This window comes from Mustela lutreola, chromosome 12 (assembly GCF_030435805.1).
Source record: "Mustela lutreola isolate mMusLut2 chromosome 12, mMusLut2.pri, whole genome shotgun sequence".
Taxonomy (NCBI): domain Eukaryota; kingdom Metazoa; phylum Chordata; class Mammalia; order Carnivora; family Mustelidae; genus Mustela; species Mustela lutreola.
Window position 1 is genome coordinate 89,763,331 of NC_081301.1, and position 18,603 is coordinate 89,781,933.

General features: G+C 45.0%; 1 protein-coding gene and 1 long non-coding RNA gene across 4 annotated transcripts in view; one reads left to right on the forward strand and one right to left on the reverse strand.

Annotated features, from left to right (window-relative positions):
* Nucleotides 1-18,603, forward strand: part of LOC131812394 (uncharacterized) — a 279,095-nt gene that overhangs the window by 94,253 nt on the left and 166,239 nt on the right. The window lies entirely within an intron of this gene.
* TJP2 (tight junction protein 2) overlaps nucleotides 1-18,603 on the reverse strand; it is a 122,414-nt gene that overhangs the window by 91,811 nt on the left and 12,000 nt on the right. For 2 of the 3 annotated variants that reach the window (XM_059141846.1, XM_059141841.1), the window contains one exon: nucleotides 3,888-4,008. The exons of the other annotated variant lie outside the window; for it this stretch is intronic. The gene's annotated coding sequence lies outside the window, so the exon portion shown is untranslated. Of the gene's footprint in view, nucleotides 1-3,887; nucleotides 4,009-18,603 lie in introns of those variants that run through there. 3 annotated transcript variants of the gene reach the window in all.

Below are 18,603 nucleotides of genomic sequence, written 5' to 3' on the forward strand. Positions count from 1 at the left end.
TCTTTTTTCAAAATGATTTGCTGTTTTTGTTGTTAAAATTTGAAATACTTATACATACAGAATTTATCTGAGTATAGCTATTTTTTTTTTAAGATTTTTTTTTTTTTTTTTATTTGACAGACAGAGAGAGAGCACAAGCAGGGGTAGTGGCAAGGAGAGGGAGAGGGAGAAGCAGGCCTGAAGCAGGGAGATATAGGGCTGGATCCCAGGACCCTTAGATCATGACCTAAGCCGCAGGCAGACGCTCAACCCACTGAGCCCCCCAGGCGCCCCCGCTATCCTATTCTTTTTTTTTTTTTTTTAAGATTTTATTTATTTATTTGATAGAGAGAGATCACAAGTAGACGGAGAGGCAGTCAGAGAGAGAGAGAGAGAGGGAAGCAGGCTCCCTGCCGAACAGAGAGCCCGATGCGGGACTCGATCCCAGGACCCTGAGATCATGACCTGAGCCGAAGACAGTGGCTTAACCCACTGAGCCACCCAGGCACCCCCGCTATCCTATTCTTAATGTCCTGCTCAAACAGCCGAAACATTTGCAAACAATGTGTTAACCCTTAAACTTGCACTGTGAGTAGAATCACTTGGAATTATTTCAGCATTCAGGGATTGAAACACCTTAACTGTTTATCAATAAAGATTCAGACAAAGAGTTTTGTCAGAATCCAGACAGTAATTCCATATTTTCCGAAGTATTTAAAAGGAAAGAGTCCTGCTCCAAATACTTATCTATAAAGACTTTGTTATTTTAGCAACTGGAGCAAGCTTTCATCATGGGAAATTGGTATACCACTTCAGTGAAAGAAAAATAAAAATAAGGAGGGTTTATTCTTACTTTTGAATGCTTTAGCTATAGTCTGACATGTTTTCCAAACAAAAATTAGAGCACGTGGTTTACTCGTGAAATCAACAAGACGAAGTGGTGGCCATCTGGCCTATCTCTGGAAATGTGAGATGTCTGGACATTGTTAAGTACAGCACACGGATGAGTAATCCCGAAGCCGAAATTTAATCATACTCCTGCATGTTTAAAGGAATCCAGAACCTGGGGATTAGAAGATGACTGGGCGTTTTCCAGCCCAGAGCCCTATCTATCTCTTACTTTTCACAGCCAGATTTCTTAGAAGGATTCTCTGTACTTATTATCACTTTTCCTCACCGCCACCTGCCCTTCTGTATAACACTTTCTCCTCTACCTCTTCCAGCCACGGAGGGGTCCAGTCACGGTGGCAAGTACCCTATGGGCTAGTCAGTGCATGGCCTGAGGAAATTTACTTGGGTAAGGGCTCTTCCCCAGCTAGGAGTTCTGTCTTACTTGTAATCGGCAACCATGCCGCCGTGCGTCCTGCCTGATTTTGGCCCCCGGTGCTGTAGTCGTGTGGGGGAACCTAGACGCAGCTCATTTTATGATTCCTTCCTATTAGCCTGTTAAGACTGAGAAAAAGAATTTGCAACTAACTTCTGCTTGGAAGGGGTGTCATCCTTGAGCCCTAGTTTTTGGTACTTTGTCATGGTTTTATCAACAGAGTGGTTGGTGATAGCAGTTGTCAGTGCAGCCAAATTTTGGTTTGTTTGGAGGTAATCTGATTGTATAGTTAGATTAGACAAACCACCCTGGACATAATCACCCCCAACTTAATCATAATTATATTGATATTTTTTTAAAGTATTGATTTTCATAATATACATAATTATGTGATCATAATTATTCTTACTATTTGATACTGATATTTGAAATATAATTACTGATATTCAAAAAGTCAACTTCAGATCTTACATCTAATTAATTAAAACAATTAACTCTGTCACACGCTTTGAAAGAGTCTTTATAGTATGTTAAACTTTAATTCGTCTCTTCTGATGGCTTTAGCTCAGCATAACAAATGTGACAAGGAGAGATACTTTCCCAAGACTTAGAACAAGAAGCAAAATACTTCAGGAACTGGAAGGTAGAACTAGATCAGGCAGAGAAACCCAGTATGGCCTGGCCGGGAACTTGTCAGAAATGCATACTCAGGACATCTGCATGGCTCTGTTGGTTAAGCGTCCAGCTCTTGGTTTTGGCTCACGTCATGATCTCAGAGTTGTGAAAGTGCACCCCATGCTAGGCTCCGCACCGGGCATGGAGCCTTATGGGAGAGAGAGCTTACGACTCCCTCTCTCCCTCTGGCCCAGCCCAGCCCACAGGCTCTCCCTCCCCTGCTCTAAGGAAGGAAGGAAGTGGGGGGGGGGGGGAGGTTTGCTGGATCGGAAACTAAGGTAATGTGAGATGCTCTTGGAAAAATCCTTGCCACCCAAGCTCACCTGAGGCTAAGTCATCCCAGAAAGCCAAGCTTAAGTTTTTACACAAGAAAGAGCTTTGGAGCCAAGCTTAAGTTTTTACACAGGAAAGAGCTTTGGAGCAAGACTCCGACTTGTGCAAACAAAATGACGTCAAAGGACCTGTGGTCACTAGTACAGGGCATCAGAACCAGGGAAGCGTGTATTAGGAGGGGCTTGCTGGAGTCACAGAGAACCTGCCCTCCTACACTCAGTGCCAGCACCATCCACCTTTGCCACGCCCTACCCTGCTCCTCCAACTCATTCGACTAAATCAATAGATACGACCCAGAAGTCTAGTTTCAGGAAAACTGCAGGAGTCTTCATAAGAATCTGTTTTCTTGGGGCGCCTGGGTGGCTCAGTGGGTTAAAGCCTCTGCCTTCAGCTCAGGTCATGATCCCAGAGTCCCGGGATCGAGCCCCTCTCTGCTCCGCAGCGAAGCCAGCTTCCCTTCCTCTCTCTTTCTGCCTGCCTCTCTGTCTACTTGTGACCTCTGTCTGTCAAATAAATAATAAAATCTTAAAAAAAAAAGAGAGAATCTGTTTTCTTACGTTTGGAAACTTTAAGAGCTCCGCAGTGAACATCTCAGCAAACAAAACCCACCCCAAGCCCTGTCAGTTCAGTGAAAACCAAGGGCTTCCCCATGCAAGTTGTCCCCATTTGGACATGTAGACTCCGAGAAAGACCCTGGTGTGTGCCTCGCTCCTGCCGTACGTTAGCTCCTTTACCATCATATTGATGCTCATCTTTCACAGATAATGGATCTGCACTCAGAAACGTTAAGGCACTCGCAGGCACACTGAGATTTGCTATCTGCTACCCTGGCGTGTGCCGTTCACACTCGGTTAAACTCAAGCTCTGACACATAGCTAGGGGCCACCCAGGCAGGGGTTTTAAGCTTAAACAGACAGGAATTATGAAACAAGCCCATGAAAAAAATTCCAACCCCATTCTGTGGACCACGGACTGGCCTATAATCAGGGGTTAAAGTGTAACTAAGAAAAAATACAACCCAGCATCTGTCAAAATAAAATGTAATGCTTTGTAAATCTCATTTAATTCCTACTTAAAATTGAATCAGTAAATAGATAATACTCGCTCTTCATTCTTTTACTAAAAGCTTGTACATAATTAAATCGTTAGAAGCCAGGGCAACCCATGTCTTTAATATTTTCAGCAAAGTGCCTACCGTTGTTACATAATTCTGCTACCTCAAAGATAACAGAAAAAACATGACTTACCAGAAAGACCTATAACCCCAGACACCAAAATAACTTGTCAGGCATTTATTCTGAACCACGAGAGTTGGATTTGTATGCTCTAGCCAGGAAGGACTTTATTTAGCTCTCACCCAACTGTGGCAAGAGTTTACCTATCAATTCAGACCATAAATGCAGGTATGACGTTTCTGCTCCTGGGTAAATACGACATGACAATTCAACTTTCTCTGATATTGAACAATTTCTCTATCAGCAACATTGAAAATGGTGGCCTTGACTACTTCTAGGGTGTAAAATAATTTACATCAAACTTTAGACGGAGGAAAGCCAGCAACCAAAAAAGCAGGCACCTGGTAAAGCACGCTGTCCGCCGGCCCTCGTCTGGGCTTCGTACAGAACTTGTGCCAGGTGGCACCGCTGGGGCGCCAATCCCACTCACAGGGAGATGATAATAATGCTGTACTCCGCACCCTGAAAAAGACAGTGTGGTTACAAACCCAACATGGTCCCTCCCAGCGCGGTAAGATCTGGGAAAAGGCACTGAACTTCACACACCGCCATTCAGCCACTTACAACATGGCTTCGAACACAGTTACAGTTACGGTATTGGTGCAACTGTCTCCAAGATCCATTTTGGAGCATTCTCAGTACTTCAAGAAAGAAACTTTGGGGCGCCTGGGTGGCTCAGTCAGTTAAGCCTCCGACTCTTGATTTTGGCTCAGGTCGTGATCTCAGGGTCCTGGGATGGAGCCCCACGTCGGGCTTTGCACTCCACTTGGAGTCTGCTGGAGAGTCTCTCTCTCCCCTCCCTCTGCCCCTCCCCACCTCATGCAGGGGCACCTGCTCACTGGCTCACTCTCTCAAATAAGTAGATAAATCTTTTTTAAAAAGTATATAATAGGGGCACCTGGGTGGCTCAGTCAGTTGGACGTCTGCCTTCAGCTAGGTCATGATGGGATCGAGCCCCACGTCGGGCTCCTTGCTCAGCGGGAAGCCTGCTTCTCCCTCTCCCACGCTCCCTGCTTGCCTTCCCTCTCTCGCTGTCTCTCTCTGTCAAATAAATAAATAATTTCTTTTTATTTTTAAACTATACAATAGGAAAAACATTTGAAACTAAAAGGGAATTCATTTTTCACAGCATTTATAATACTGGCTCGTCTCTACTTTTACATTTGCGGATTGCCCACACTTTGAAAGGTGGCAGTTTTTTGTTTGTTTGTTTGTTTTACCCCTAATTTCAAGGAAATCCAACGAACATCCCTTCTGCACATTTTTATTAATCCTGCGTATGCCTTTTAAAGCGCACAAGGAGGCAAGCTCACTCCCGGGCGAGGTCTGGGCCCCCGCAGCTTCACACAGGGCAGTCGTGTCCAGTGGGAGGAAGAATGTGGCTTCTCACCAGTTCTGCACATACTCTTCTGTTTGCAGACAAAGTGAGATTGTGGTTATCTATGCAAAACAGTCCCCACACAATGAAATAGCAATAAAGGATAGTGTCGATTTTATTTATACAGGCAAGGGACACATTTCCCTTCTCCTCCAAGGATCAGCAGGAAATGTAGGCAGTGGCTAAAGCAAGCCCATCTGGACATCCCACAAAGCGAGCAACAGGATTAGAGCCCGGCCCATGCATGGTTTCTGTTATTACTTCCAAAGATAAATAAATGGCCAGCAAATCAAGATGGGCTTGGTTACGCTTTTGGCTTTAATATGAAATTCTTCTACAGGTATCAGCTCCAAAAAGTGCTTGTTTCTTGTATAGAATCAGATTGTTTTTTAATTAAATCCGTTTCCTGCATGTTCAAAACATCTTGCTTTTAACTTTCTTTGATAAGATTCCCAAATTTTTGAGATCTAACCCTAACCCTAACCCTAACCATTTCTAAAATACACCAATATTGACCAGGGCTACTTTAAAACTTAGAAATAGCTTGAGAAAGAACTAAATTATATTCTTAGTTTTCAAGAGTATTGACAGATATGTGAAATTAATGTCAGGTAACATGAGAAACTGGACAAAATTTTAAAAGCAAAATCCACAAGTGGGTCAGTATTTTTGTGTTTGGGAATGTCAATTTTTTTAAACATTTTTTTTTCTTTATCTGTGGCTCTACTGACACCAAGTTAAGCACGGGCAAATCTTTGCAGAGCACCCCCAGGTGCCAGGTACTGGGGTAAACATGCACCTGCAGAAGCCATGCAAACTGTGCCACCGTGAACTTGCAACATGCAGCCCACAGTGGGTAGCTGGTGGGTGGGGCCTGTCACGTGACTAGAGTTTACAGAGGAGAAGCCCAAGCACAGCGCGGTCTGCAGACTGCAAGACCAAGTACTCAAAGGAGGAGGGCGTTGGCGGCCAATGAATTCCTTGAGGTTTTGAAAAGTGAATCATGACCTGACTTCCAATTATGTTTTAAAATGCAAAAGCAGCTGCTCTTGAATACTACACAGTATTACACGTTGCAGCAACTGCAATATTTCTTTAAAAGAATGAAAGGACCTAAATTCCTGGAAAAAATATCAGCCTCAGTACTTAGTCAACCAGCCCCATCGGGATCCCGGGTCAGAAGGCTCGTGGCAGATTTCCCTCCACAGCAGTGGGGCCAGCCACCGGCCTTCTTACCACTGTCATCTCTAAGGCCAGCAGCGAGGGGGCCAGTATTGGGACGGCAAGCCCTCAGGAAGATCAGAGAAGTTTAAAAAGTCAGGCCGCCTGACGGGCTCAGGCAGAGGATGGTGCGACTCTTGGGTCTCAGTGTTTTAGGTTCGAGCCCCACGTGGGGTGTAGAGATTACTTGAATAAATAAACTTTAAAAAAAAAGTTTGAGGTCAAGAGAAAAGCAGGTGTCCTCTCATAGGAAGCATTTCTTAAGAGGCTTACTCCTCAAAGTGTGGGTCACGGGCTGAGCCATCAGCATCACCCAGACCATGCACTGGTCATCACTGGGTTGACAGCAGAACCTGGACGCTTATTAAAATGCAGACTCCCAGGCCCCACCATAATCACAGAACTATAACCTACATCTTAACAGTGATTCGTATGTACATTAAAATGTGAGAAATAGGGGCACCTGGGTGGCTCAGTGGGTTAAAGCCTCTGCCTTCGGCTCAGGTCATGATCCCAGGGTACTGGGATTGAGCCCCGCATCAGGCTCTGTGCTGAGCAGGGAGGCTGCTTCCCCTTCTCTCTCTGCCTGCCTCTCTACCTACTTGTTATCTGTCTGTGACATAAATAAATAAAATCTTTTAAAAAAATAAAATGTGAGAAATAAGACAAAGAAGTGACCCTGAAAGATTTGGAACTGATTAGTGAAATTAATCAGTAGGCGATAACCCCTGCTAGGTTACCCAGAAAGGAGATTTTACTAAAAGCTTAGTGAAGGATATTCCCATGTTCAAAGGAAGACTGTGTTAGGTGAAAAGGGAGTCAGTAAACCAAAGAATGAGAACCAGCAAAACAATGTTTAGTCCCTGTGTATTTAAAGAACTCAAAGTATTACAGAGCTCGTCGTCCTGTGACATAGTGCTATTTCATCAGGCCTCAGGGAATGCTCTCTTAAAAAGAGAGAGAGAGAATGCGGGAGAGAGACAACATTCAGCTTCCTTTAGTAAGAATCACTTTGGAGTGAATGGTTTGACTTCTGTTTGGCTGGACTTGGGGAAACAAGAAGCGGAGACGGTTTTACTTAGGGTGCTTACTCATTCCAATGGCTGGAAAAGCTGATCTCCAAAAAGAAATGAATAATGTGGCAATCCATTTACACATCTGAATCATGTGGATCTGTTTTGGGAGAATCCTTTAAGGACTGATCCCGAGCCAGAAACCAAGAACATTCAGTTGCTGTCTGAGGGCCAAGCCCTCGATCGTGGTGACTCAAATGAGTCTCGGTTTCACACTTGTAAAAATCAAAGACCAAATCAGAATCAGAGAGTGATGAAGACACAGACCTCGTGTTACAATCTCCCATTTTCCGTATTAGTATGTCCCTCCTCACTCACAGTATTTCTTTTCTGCTAAGCCCAGACTTGACCCGGGGGTCCTCCCTACTTGATGCTCCCAGCAGCCCACACACCGACTGGCTTTGCCATGCCACAGGAAACCTGTCTGCTGCCCCCGACAAAAGGCCCTCCCAGCTCTACACTTCTGTCACTCTGGGACAGAAGTCCAGGCTACAGTATGCTCCATCTCCAGGAGCAACTTAAAAATATCACAATTTAGGGGCACCTGGGTGGCTCAGTGGGTTAAGCCTCTGCCTTCGGCTCAGGTCATGATGGCAGGATCTTGGGATCGAGCCCTACATCGGACTCTCTGCTCAGCAGGGAGCCTGCTTTCCCCTCTCTCTCTGCCTGCCTCTCTGCCTACTTGTGATCTCTCTCTCTGTCAAATAAATAAACAAATAATCTTAGAAAAACAAAAAAAAAGAATCACAATTTGATGTTACATAATGAGCAATAGCCATTATATAAGATTGAAGAAGCATGGACCTGTACCTCGGAAACCAGTAATACATTAAATGTTAATTAATTGAATTAAAATTTTTTTTAATGTTAAAAAAATTAAAACTAAAGGATCACAATTTGGCCATTACGACACGTCTCCCATGGCCCTCACTAAACATTAGCCCACTTGGACTCTCCCCAGGTCACTACATACCCCTCGCCCTCTTGGTGCCTATATACACTTCCTTTCCTTAGTGACGAGGATGAAGCCTCAGGATTCCGTTCTAAAGGATCCCTAAAATTTCTTCAAGAAATAGCTCATGTCGGGCGCCTGGGTGGCTCAGTGGGTTAAGCCTCTGCCTTCGGCTCAGGTCATGATCTCAGGGTCCTGGGATCGAGTCCCGCATCGGGCTCTCTGCTCAGCAGGGAGCCTGCTTCCTCCTCTCTCTCTCTCTGCCTGCCTCTCTGCCTACTTGTAATCTCTCTCTGTCAAATAAATAAATAAATCTTTAAAAAAAAAAAAAAAGAAATAGCTCATGTATTGCTAATAATAAAAAGTACCTTTTAGAGATAGGAAGAAAATCTGCCGCTATCAAATGTCTGAACGGCAGCACTATTGACATTTTGGGCTTTCTTGCAGGGAAGGGGGGACTGTCCTACCCACTTTAGGATGTTGGACAGCATCCCTGACTTCCACCTGCTAGAAAGCAGTAGCAACTCCCCAGGTTGTAGCAGCCAAAATCCTGCACAGACGTTGCCCCATGTCCCCTGGGGGGCAAACCCCACCCTCTCCCTCCGTTGAAAAGTTCTGTTGTAAATGATTATACGAACTCTCTTAGAAAGATGGGATTACGAATGATTTTCCCCTTTATTTTCTTGCACTTTCTAAATCTTGTCGAATGGATGTATATTGTTTATATGTTAAAAATAAGCTAGTGACTGGGGGCAGCTGGGTGGCTCGGTCAGTTAAGCATCCGAATGTTGATTACAGCTCAGGTCAGGATCTCAGTGTCCTGAGATAGAGCCCCAAGTCGAGCTCCTAGCTAGGCATGGAGACTAATTGGGATTCTCTCCTTCTCCTTCTACCCCTCTAGTTCATGCATGCACGCTCTCTCTCTCTCTCTAAAATAAATAAATAAATCTTTAAATAAAATAAGCTAGTGACCTTCTACTTTTTAAAGAGAAATATCTGGGGTGCCTGGGTGGCTCAGTTGGTTCAGTGTCTCCCTTCGGTTCAGATCATGATCCCAGGGTCCTGGGATCGAGTCCCACATGGGGCTCTTTGCTCAGCGGGGAGTCTGCTTCTCCCTCTGCCTGCTGCCCCCCCCACTTATGCTGCTCTCTCTCTCTCTCTCTCTCTCTCTTTCTGACAAGTAAATAAATAAATAATCTTAAAAAGAAATATTAGCTACACAGATGCCTCAAGTTGATCCCTGAGTGAGTGCCAATGTGTGGTTCCTTCAGTTTAAAAATTCAATTCAGGGGCGCCTGGGTGGCTCAGTAGGTCAAGCGTCCAATTCTTCCTTTTGACTCAGGTCATGATCTCAGGGTCATGGGATCTAGCCCCATGTCCGGTTCCTTCTCCGTAGGAAGTCTGCTTGAGATTCTCTCTCTCCCTCTGCTCCCACCCCTACCCCCAACGCTCACATGTGCTCTCTCTCAAATAAATAAATCTTTAAAAACATTTTAAAAATAAAAATTCAATTTAGTCCCTAAAAATACTATCTGCCATATAGATACCTTAAATTAAACTTCTCTTCAGTGTGTAAAAGATGCAAAAGAAGGGACTTTAGACAAGAAAGCAGGGATTGAGGCCTCTAACCATTCAGAAAAAAACATCTAAACTCTTCTTCACCATGGTAAACCAGTGGGACATTAGAAAGAGATGTAAAGTAAAAAGTATTTACCTAAAACATTCCACATGTACACTTTAGTCAGAAAAACACTTGCATTGTAGGAAAAAACAAGGCATATTTACTTCATCTTTAAGAACTGCTATGTGTATAGACTATGTAAAAAAACAAAGTCAAAATCAGAAAATTAAAATATCTGAGTCTAAAAACACCCATTACCTCATCTTCTTGGCTGCTAGACTAGGGTTTTTCTTTCTTTCTTTTTTAAAAGATTTTATTTATTTATTTGACAGAGAGAGCTCACAAGTAGGCAGAGAGGCCGGCAGAGAGAGAGGGGGGAAGCAGGCTCCCTGCTGAGCAGAGAACCCGGTGCGGGGCTCAATCCCAGGACCCTGAGATCATGACCTGAGCCGAAGGCAGAGGCTTTAACCCACTGAGCCACCCAGGCACGCCTAGACTAGGGTTTTTCTTAGTTATTATTACCATGAATTTTATTAAGTATTTTCATTCAGTCTGGCGAGGCCCTACGTGCCAGGAAGAAACAAGTTCTCAGTGAAGAACTCACCATCTACTACCCTTAGGACAAGGATGACCCTTCCCTCTGCCGAAACCCCCCACCCCCACCCCAGCACACGCGCAGCATCTCCTGCCCTCCTCTGCTTACCCGGGGCACTGCCAGAGGTTCGCATGTCTTCTGCTCTCGGGAAGAAGCTCCCTCTTGTTCAGTGGGGTGATCCCAACCGCGGCTTCCAAAAGAGCCGTGTATTTCTTGTACCTCATCTTGTCTCTCTCAGTACAAGGTCATGTACATTTCGGGCACTCATCAGCGGAAGCACACGAAGCAATCTTTGCACTGCCCCAAGCCCCTGCGTTTTTAGATGCTCTGTGTACCCCTAGCTTGAGCTATTAAACTCTGCAGGGTGGGGTGAGGGGGGTGGCGAGCGTGAGGCCAAGCCACAAATAAATAAAAAAAAGGAAAGGCTCATTCGGATTTCCCTGCAACGTCAGTATTATATAAGGCTAAAGAATTTTGAATGAAGCACTAATGAAAATGACTGGCAGGACAACCATGGTTCTAAACACAGCAATCTAACGTACACTCCCCAATTAATCCACACATAAATCTGTGACGCTGCTAATCCTTCGAGTACTGATGGCACAGGAGGTGATTTATCTCAAGGTCTGGAAATAATTGGTCCAAAGAGCCTGCCTGCCTCTGGGTGGACAAAAATCAGAAACTGATCTGCTCCTTCTACAAATACCTCTACCCAAAAAGCTGTGCTTTGACAAGTAAGGAGTACCAGTTGTCTGTTTTCTAGCAAGGCATTTCTAAGTGCTATAAACTCCTTGCTTGAGCTGAGAGCAAAAATTAATTAATTAACTAATTAATAGAGAAACAATTCTGTTTGGTGTTGTTGTTTTTTAAAAAGATTTTGTTTATTTATTTGACAGACAGAGATCACAAGTGGGCTGGGGGCGGACAGAAGCAGGCTCCCCGCAGAGCAGAGAGCCCGATGCGGGGCCCGATCCCAGGACTCTGGGATCATGACCTGAGCCGAAGGCAGAGCCTTAACCCACTGAGCCACCCAGGTGCGCCTGTTTGTTTTTGTTTTTGTTTTTTTAATATCTTTGTAAATACCTCTAGAATCCTATATAGGCAAGCTCCCACAGCGTTAAAAATATACTGTCTGGAGAGGGTCAGACTCAGGCCCCTCCTCAATGTTGTGAATGTCTCCTCTCAGCTTGGAAGAACTTTCTTGCCCTCTTTCCGTGGGCTAACGGCAGGCTGTCCATCACAGTGGCCCAGCGAAGGAGTCGTGGTACACATGAGCCCATCTTCCCGGGGTGAAAATAGGACATTCAGCAAAATGCCCCCTTCCTGTCGGAGCTACAAACCAGGGGAGACAGGACGCCAGGACTGTGGGCACGCATGTTCCCTGCCACGTGCGAGGGCTCGTCACTGGCTGTTAGGAAGAACTGTACCAACAGCAATGTGATGATTTCATCTGAGCTTCTGAATCCAGCTGTGCCGAAGGTCCTGGTCATCCCGGGAGATCCCACTTACACTTTTTTATCTAAGTTAATAAATTGACTTCTGTGAAATTTCATTTTAGTTGCATTTCTGTCCCTCTGAAGAAGTCCTGACTTATCTATCTATCCCTGACCAATCTCTTCAAGCCTTATTTTTTACCACTGAATATTCTAGAGGACTTGTGCTGTTCCTTGTCTAAACAGACTCAGACATAAAAGAGAAGTAAAACGGGAGGGAGGCATTATGGGTTAATCCTGATTAACCTAGATGTCCGCAGTGCGTAAGTGTCCCAAAGTCTTCCCCACCCTCCCAAACCTTGAACTCTTCCTCTATAGATTCTCTTTCTTCAATAGCAAGTTTCTTTGTCTTTTTTTTTTTTTTTTTAACCTGAATGACCTAAATCAGCGGTCTCCAAAGTGGGGTGTACACACCCAAAGTCCTCGGGGTATGGAAAAAAAAAATTAAACCATCTATTTCCTATTTTCTCTCATCCATTAAAAATTTAGCTTGAGTGACTTTGAAACAGTCATAATATTTAATGTGAGAACTAATATATTATAAATTACACTAAGATATGCCAGTTATAAAACTGAGGGTTACTGGAGGGGAGGTGGGCCAGGGGATGGGGGAACCCGGTGATGGGCAGTAAAGAGAGCACTGGATGTAATAAGCACTGGGTGTTACATGCAACTGATGAATCATTACATTCTACCCCTGAAACTTATAATACACTATATGTTAATTGAGTTTAAAATAAAATCTAAAAAACAAATAAATAAAATAATAATAAAATTTTTTAAAAAGTTAAAAAGATATGCTAGTTATAAATTACTGTCATAGGTTGTGTTTTAAAAAGTGAATAGTTGGGGTGCCTGAGTGGGTCAGTGGGTTAAAGCCTCTGCCTTTGGCTCAGGTCATGGTCTCAGCGTCCTGGGATCGAGCCCTACATCAGGGTCTCTGCTCGACGGGGAGCCTGCTTCCTCCTCTCTCTCTGCCTACTTGTGATCTCTGTCTGTCAAATAGATAAATAAAATCTTAAAAAAAAAAAAAAAAGTGAAGAGGGTGAGTCAGTGACTTAAATAACCCTTCAATCCCTCCTTAAGCCACAGTTTCCCATTTAGAAGTTGAGAGGCCTGACCAGACAAATGCAGGGTTATGTTTCGATACCAACAATAAACTAAGAACTCCGCTTCACTTGCCTGATTATACAATTAATGAAATCCGACCACAACAGAGTGGTGAAAACAAGGGATAAACCACTTGGTCTGGGAATATTTCATTTCCATAGTATTCATGAATATTACTCCCACTGGTTGTTCTGTAAACAATTAGTACCAGTTAGTCACAGGAATTCTTTTATAGGCTGAACTTGGTTTTGCTACAGCTGCCACCGCTGAAAAAAGCTACAATACAGCCCTCATTTAATCATACAGGAAGATGTAATTATACTTACACACAACAGTCTTTGTTCTAACAAATTGTATTTCTAATGACGCGTGATAAAAATTACTATACAGCCTTCTCCAATAAGAAACGAAGCCTGAGCTAGCAACAACACAAAAAAATCAAGTTAAACTCGCTACCCACTGGCAGCTGCTTTACTTGGGTGAAAGTGACATGATACTTTATAAATGGCATGTTTTAAAGTTTCGTTTTCTGTAGGAATTTTTTATGCACTTCACATACATCTTATGAAGTGATTCTTATCTATGATGACCTTATACAAAACCAAAATTGGGTCTTTCATGAGGAAGAGAATTCTGCCTTAGCAAATAATTAGAAAGAATCTGCTTTTCTTCTATAAATGAGATTTTCCTGTTTTATAATTTATTTATTTAGCCCTTTTTAAAAAAACAAATTTATTTATTTATTTGACAGATCACAAGTAGGCAGAGAGAGAGAGGAGGAAGCAGGCTCCCTGCTGAGCAGAGAGCCTGATGTGGGGCTCAATCCCAGGGTCCTGAGCTGAAGGCAGAGGCTTTAACCCACTGAGCCACCCAGGTGCCCCTATTTAGCCCTTTTAAAAAATTGTCATCTTGGGGTGCCCCATTAGAGAGAACAAAGTCTAAACTTTCCTCTCTGGCGTGCCTGGGTGGCTCGGTCATTAAGCGCCTGCCTTCAGCTCAGATCATAGTTCCAGGGTCCTGGTTTCTAGCCCCTCATTGAGCCTTCTTCTCCCTTTCCCTCTGCCTGCCACTTCTCCGGCTTGTGCTTACCCTCTCTCTGTCAAATAAATAAATAAAACCTTTAAAAAATAATTGTCATCTATGTGCGAACGCCTTCATAAGAGTACTTAAGGACAATAACACAGAAAACAAAAATCTAGCCAAAATACCCCCATCCAAATATGTACTTATATGGCATTTTCTCTGTAACTCCGGAAACTCTTCAGAAATATGTATTTATTTAGTTAATTCCCTTAGAATTCTAGAAATTCTTTACAACTACAACCATCTGATTAAAAATCACTTATCTATTTAAAAAAACGACTTTAAGTCTACACGATCCAAAAAAGCTTTTAAGTTAGGATACTCAAGGGCACTTTAGCCTGAATGATTAAAGTTGAACATAAAAATTCACAGATCAGACGGGTGTATTCCCTTGATCTGATTATTTCTACTTTATTTCTGCTGGAAGAAAACAGTGGACATTCTTCTTCCCTGGGTATTTTAACCGTTCCTGTGCTTTAGAAGTATACAAGTGGAAATGAACTAATGTCCCAAACGGGCTGTTTTACAGGGTGTGGTCTGCTTTTCAGGGAGCCGGAAAAAGCTCTAACTAAAAGTAGAAGAGTGAGGGAAACCACGATTTCTTTTTTAAAGCTTTACTGCAAATAAACCATATGACTTCATGCATATATTTTCTGTCCCCTTAATACCGTCATATATAATATATTTTACATGTTTGCTACTCAGGTGATCTATGAGAACACTGTAAGAAAAACAGGCTCCATGACATAGCAGTATCACCAGAGTTCGCGAACACTAGCTGGGGCTCTCTTAGATTCGCCTGCCTCTGCCCAAACCGGCCTGCTCTCTTCACGGTCGCCAGAATGCACTCTCTCTGGGGTTTATTTAAACCATTACCTTCAACGGGATGCCACCAAATCCGTTGTTCTAATCCTCTCCTTCCACCCAGCCCAGTCCGTGTCTGCAATCGCCCCCTGGCCCACCCGCAGCCACGGCTGCCTCCTGCCCTTTCCTGTTTCCTGCATCCTCCTCCTGGTTTGCCTGGCGTGTGACCCGGACGCCACGCTCACCCGGTCCCCTGGTGCCCACTCACACCAGCCCCACGACACGGGCCAAGAGAGCTGTGCGTACGTGGCAAGACTGGATCTGAGTCCCACCTCTGCTGTTCAACACCTAGTGATCCCCAACAAGTTACATGACCACATGACCCTTCTGAACCTGTTTCATCATCTGTCAAACTGGAGTAAGACCAAAACAGCGATGGTTTTAGTAATGCCTGGGGGTGATGTAGATGCATCCAGCACCTCTCGTCTCGTCCCTCCGTCCACCTCCGCCATCTGTCCTTCTTCCACTCCCAAGACCTCTTCAAGAAACCTTCCTAGGGGCCCCTGGGTGGCTCAGTGGGTTAAAGCCTCTGCCTTCAGCTCCGTTCATGATCCCAGGGTCCTGGGATCGAGCCCCGCATCGGGCTCTCTGCTTGCTTCCTCCTCTCTCTCTGCCTGCCTCTCTGCCTACTTGTGATCTGTCAAATGGATAAATAAAAATCTTAGAAAGAAAGAAAGAAAGAAACCTTCCTAATCCTCACTTCTCTACAGTCAAGCACGGGTGCACTTACAAACTTCTGACCCTCCCATGCAGCCACAACTTCCTTCAACACACAGTTAAAGAACCAGAAAAGCCCAAGACCGAGTGGTGTAGGGAAAAATCAGAGACTGAAAAAAAGTCAGGCTGAAAGGAACAGGAACCCAGGGGCTGGAGTGAGTGATAGAAACCCTGAAAAAGAGAACACAGGGACTTGGTGGCCCACTCACGTGGTACCCACCAACTACAGAGGCTCTACCTTATAACAGTCCCCAGATTTTTAACCTCTGCTATGGAATAAGTAATAGTCAACATTAGAATCACTTAATTAACTACTCTTCCCCAAAAATGTGCATACGTAGTAATCTGTGGATTCCTCATTCCCAAGAAATAAAAAACTTTCCACTCCTTATGTGCAGGAAGTCTGTTCCCAGTTGCTTTTGGAAGAAACTGTGTTCGTGTTACGTTTCTACTCTGAACCTAGAGTTGTAGGATTCTAGAGATTCTCTTGCTTGGGCACAGATGAGCGAGGAGGCACAGAATTTGGAACGCTGACAGGAGCTGGCTTGAGTCAAGAAAGGCTTGCCATTAGTTGGGTTAGGGTATCTGCTCTGCAACTTCAGGAAAGGGGCAGAGTCTCTGGAACTTGGCTGGAAAAGCTCGGAACGCTGAGACACAGCGGTCAGCTGCCCACAGCTGGGAAGTGAGGTTCACACAATCCCACTACCCCCTGCTAACACAGCCCTCCGCCCCCAGCATGAACTGGGGCGCCACACTGCCCAGGACTGAAGTCCAGCTCCCCATCTAACTAGCTCTGTGATCTTGGTCAAGTCACTGAATCTCCCTTTGCCTCAGCTTTTTCATCTGCAAAGGGTTTTTTTTTTTTTTTAAGATTTTATTTATTTATCAGAGAGGTGGGGGAAGAGAGCGAGCACAGGCAGACAGAATGGCAGGCAGAGGCAGAGGGAGAAGCAGGCTCCCTGCTGAGCAAGGAGCCCGATGCGGGACTCGATCCCAGGACGCTGGGATCATGATCTGAGCCGAAGGCAGCTGCTTAACCAACTGAGCCACCCAGGCGTCCCTGCAAAGGGGGTTAATAATAGCACTGACCTCATAGGATTGTTTGAAAAATGAAATCAGTTATCCCGTGTGAAGCATTCAGCACATGTAACACACGGCCCATAGCACATACCACGTAAGTGTGCGTTATCTTCTTTTCCTCTCCCCACCACGCCTGCCCTCAGACAGGGCTAGGTTACCCCTCCTTCTGCCCTCGCAAGTACTTTCTGCTTCAATCTATCAAAACTGGAAACACAGAGTTTACATTATGTGCTTAAGCTTATGCAGAGGATAGGGTGGGTCCTCTGGGCCACGGAAGAGATTAATTACAGGAAAGGAGTCCTGGCGTTCGAGAAGGGTTGACTTCCACATTGACGGGGACTGGCCCCAGCGCTCGGCAGGAGCGGCCCGCCTGGCTGTCAGATACGGGTCCGGTTCCAGGCGGATCCCTGCTCAGTGACCACGGCTCTGGCTGTGCTGGACACACAGCCTCAGAGCGGGGCCCCATGGAGGAGCCTCGTCTAGCCCTGAAGCTACAGTCCTGGTGAACCCAGAGGACACAGGGGAGCTGAAGGCAGAACGACCTGATTATGTGACCCCCAGGCTCGCTGTGCCGGGATATGAGGGGGAGAAGGTGGAGTGTGCTGTGACAGCTGCTGTTTAAACGGTTCACCTGGTTTCAGGGAGAATTTCTTAGGCTGCCTGAGTGAGTGTTCGAGGGCTGCTCTGACAAAGTTCACAGACTAGGGCGCTTAACCAACAGAAATCTTACAATTTATTCAGCTCATGGTTCTGGAGGCTGAGACCAAGGTGTGGACAGGTTGGTTCATTCTAGGACCACGAGGCAGGCTTCTGTCCTTGGCTTGTGGAAGGCTGTCTTCTCCCGGTGACTTTACACTGTGAACGTCTGTGTCCAAGCGTCCTCCTCTTATAAGGACACCAGTCATATTGGGTTAGGGCCCACCCTAACGACCTCATTTTAACTGGATTACCTCTGTAAAGACCCTATCTCCAAATAAGGTCACATTCTTAAGGACGAGGCATTAGGACTCCAACATGTGAATTTCGGGGGCAGTGGGGGATGCGATTCAACTCATAACACTGCCTAAAGTGAAAAAACTGTAAAACTCCGCTCAGGTTTTGCCCTGTGATGTTAAAAGACAAAAGCCCAGAAGTACCTGGTGGCCTGGCCATGTCCAGCCTGCGATTTGGTCCTGCCCAGGCTTCATAACAAACCATCTAGGAAAAAAAATCTTCCATGTTCAAGATGCACCAATGTCTGATACTGTGAGAATGAGCCGGCCTCTGGTAGCAGAAGCTGAATCCCTTAAAACGGGAGCTCAAAACTGCATCACACGTGCCCAACGGAGAAAGACGGAGGCCTGCAGACAGCACTCGGCCCCTGTAGGAAGTCAGTGCAAGGGTCTGCTGTACCTGCCGGCGACCACTTACTCAGGATCGGCTTCTCATTTAAAACCTTCCTATGGGGCGCCTGGGTGGCTCAGTGGTCAAGTGTCTGCCTTCAGCTTGGGTCATGAACCCAGGGTCCTGGAATCAAGCCCCGCATCAGGCTCTTTGCTCAGCAGGGAGCCTGCTCCCTCCGGCCCCTCTGCCTGCCTTTCTGCCTACTTGTGATCTCTATCAAATGGATAAATAAAAATTTTCAAAAAAATAAATAAATAAAACCTTCCTATAGGGGCATCTGGGTGGCTCAGTGGGTTAAAGCCTCTGCCTTCGGCTCAGGTTGTGATCCCAGGGCCCTGGGATGGAGCCCCACATGGCGGGAAGCCTGCTTCTCCCTTTCCCACTCACCCTGCTTGTGATCCCTCTCTTGCTCTCTCTTTCTGTCAAATAAATAAATAAAATCTTTTAAAAACTAAAATAAAAAAATTTAAAAAAAGCAAACCTTCCT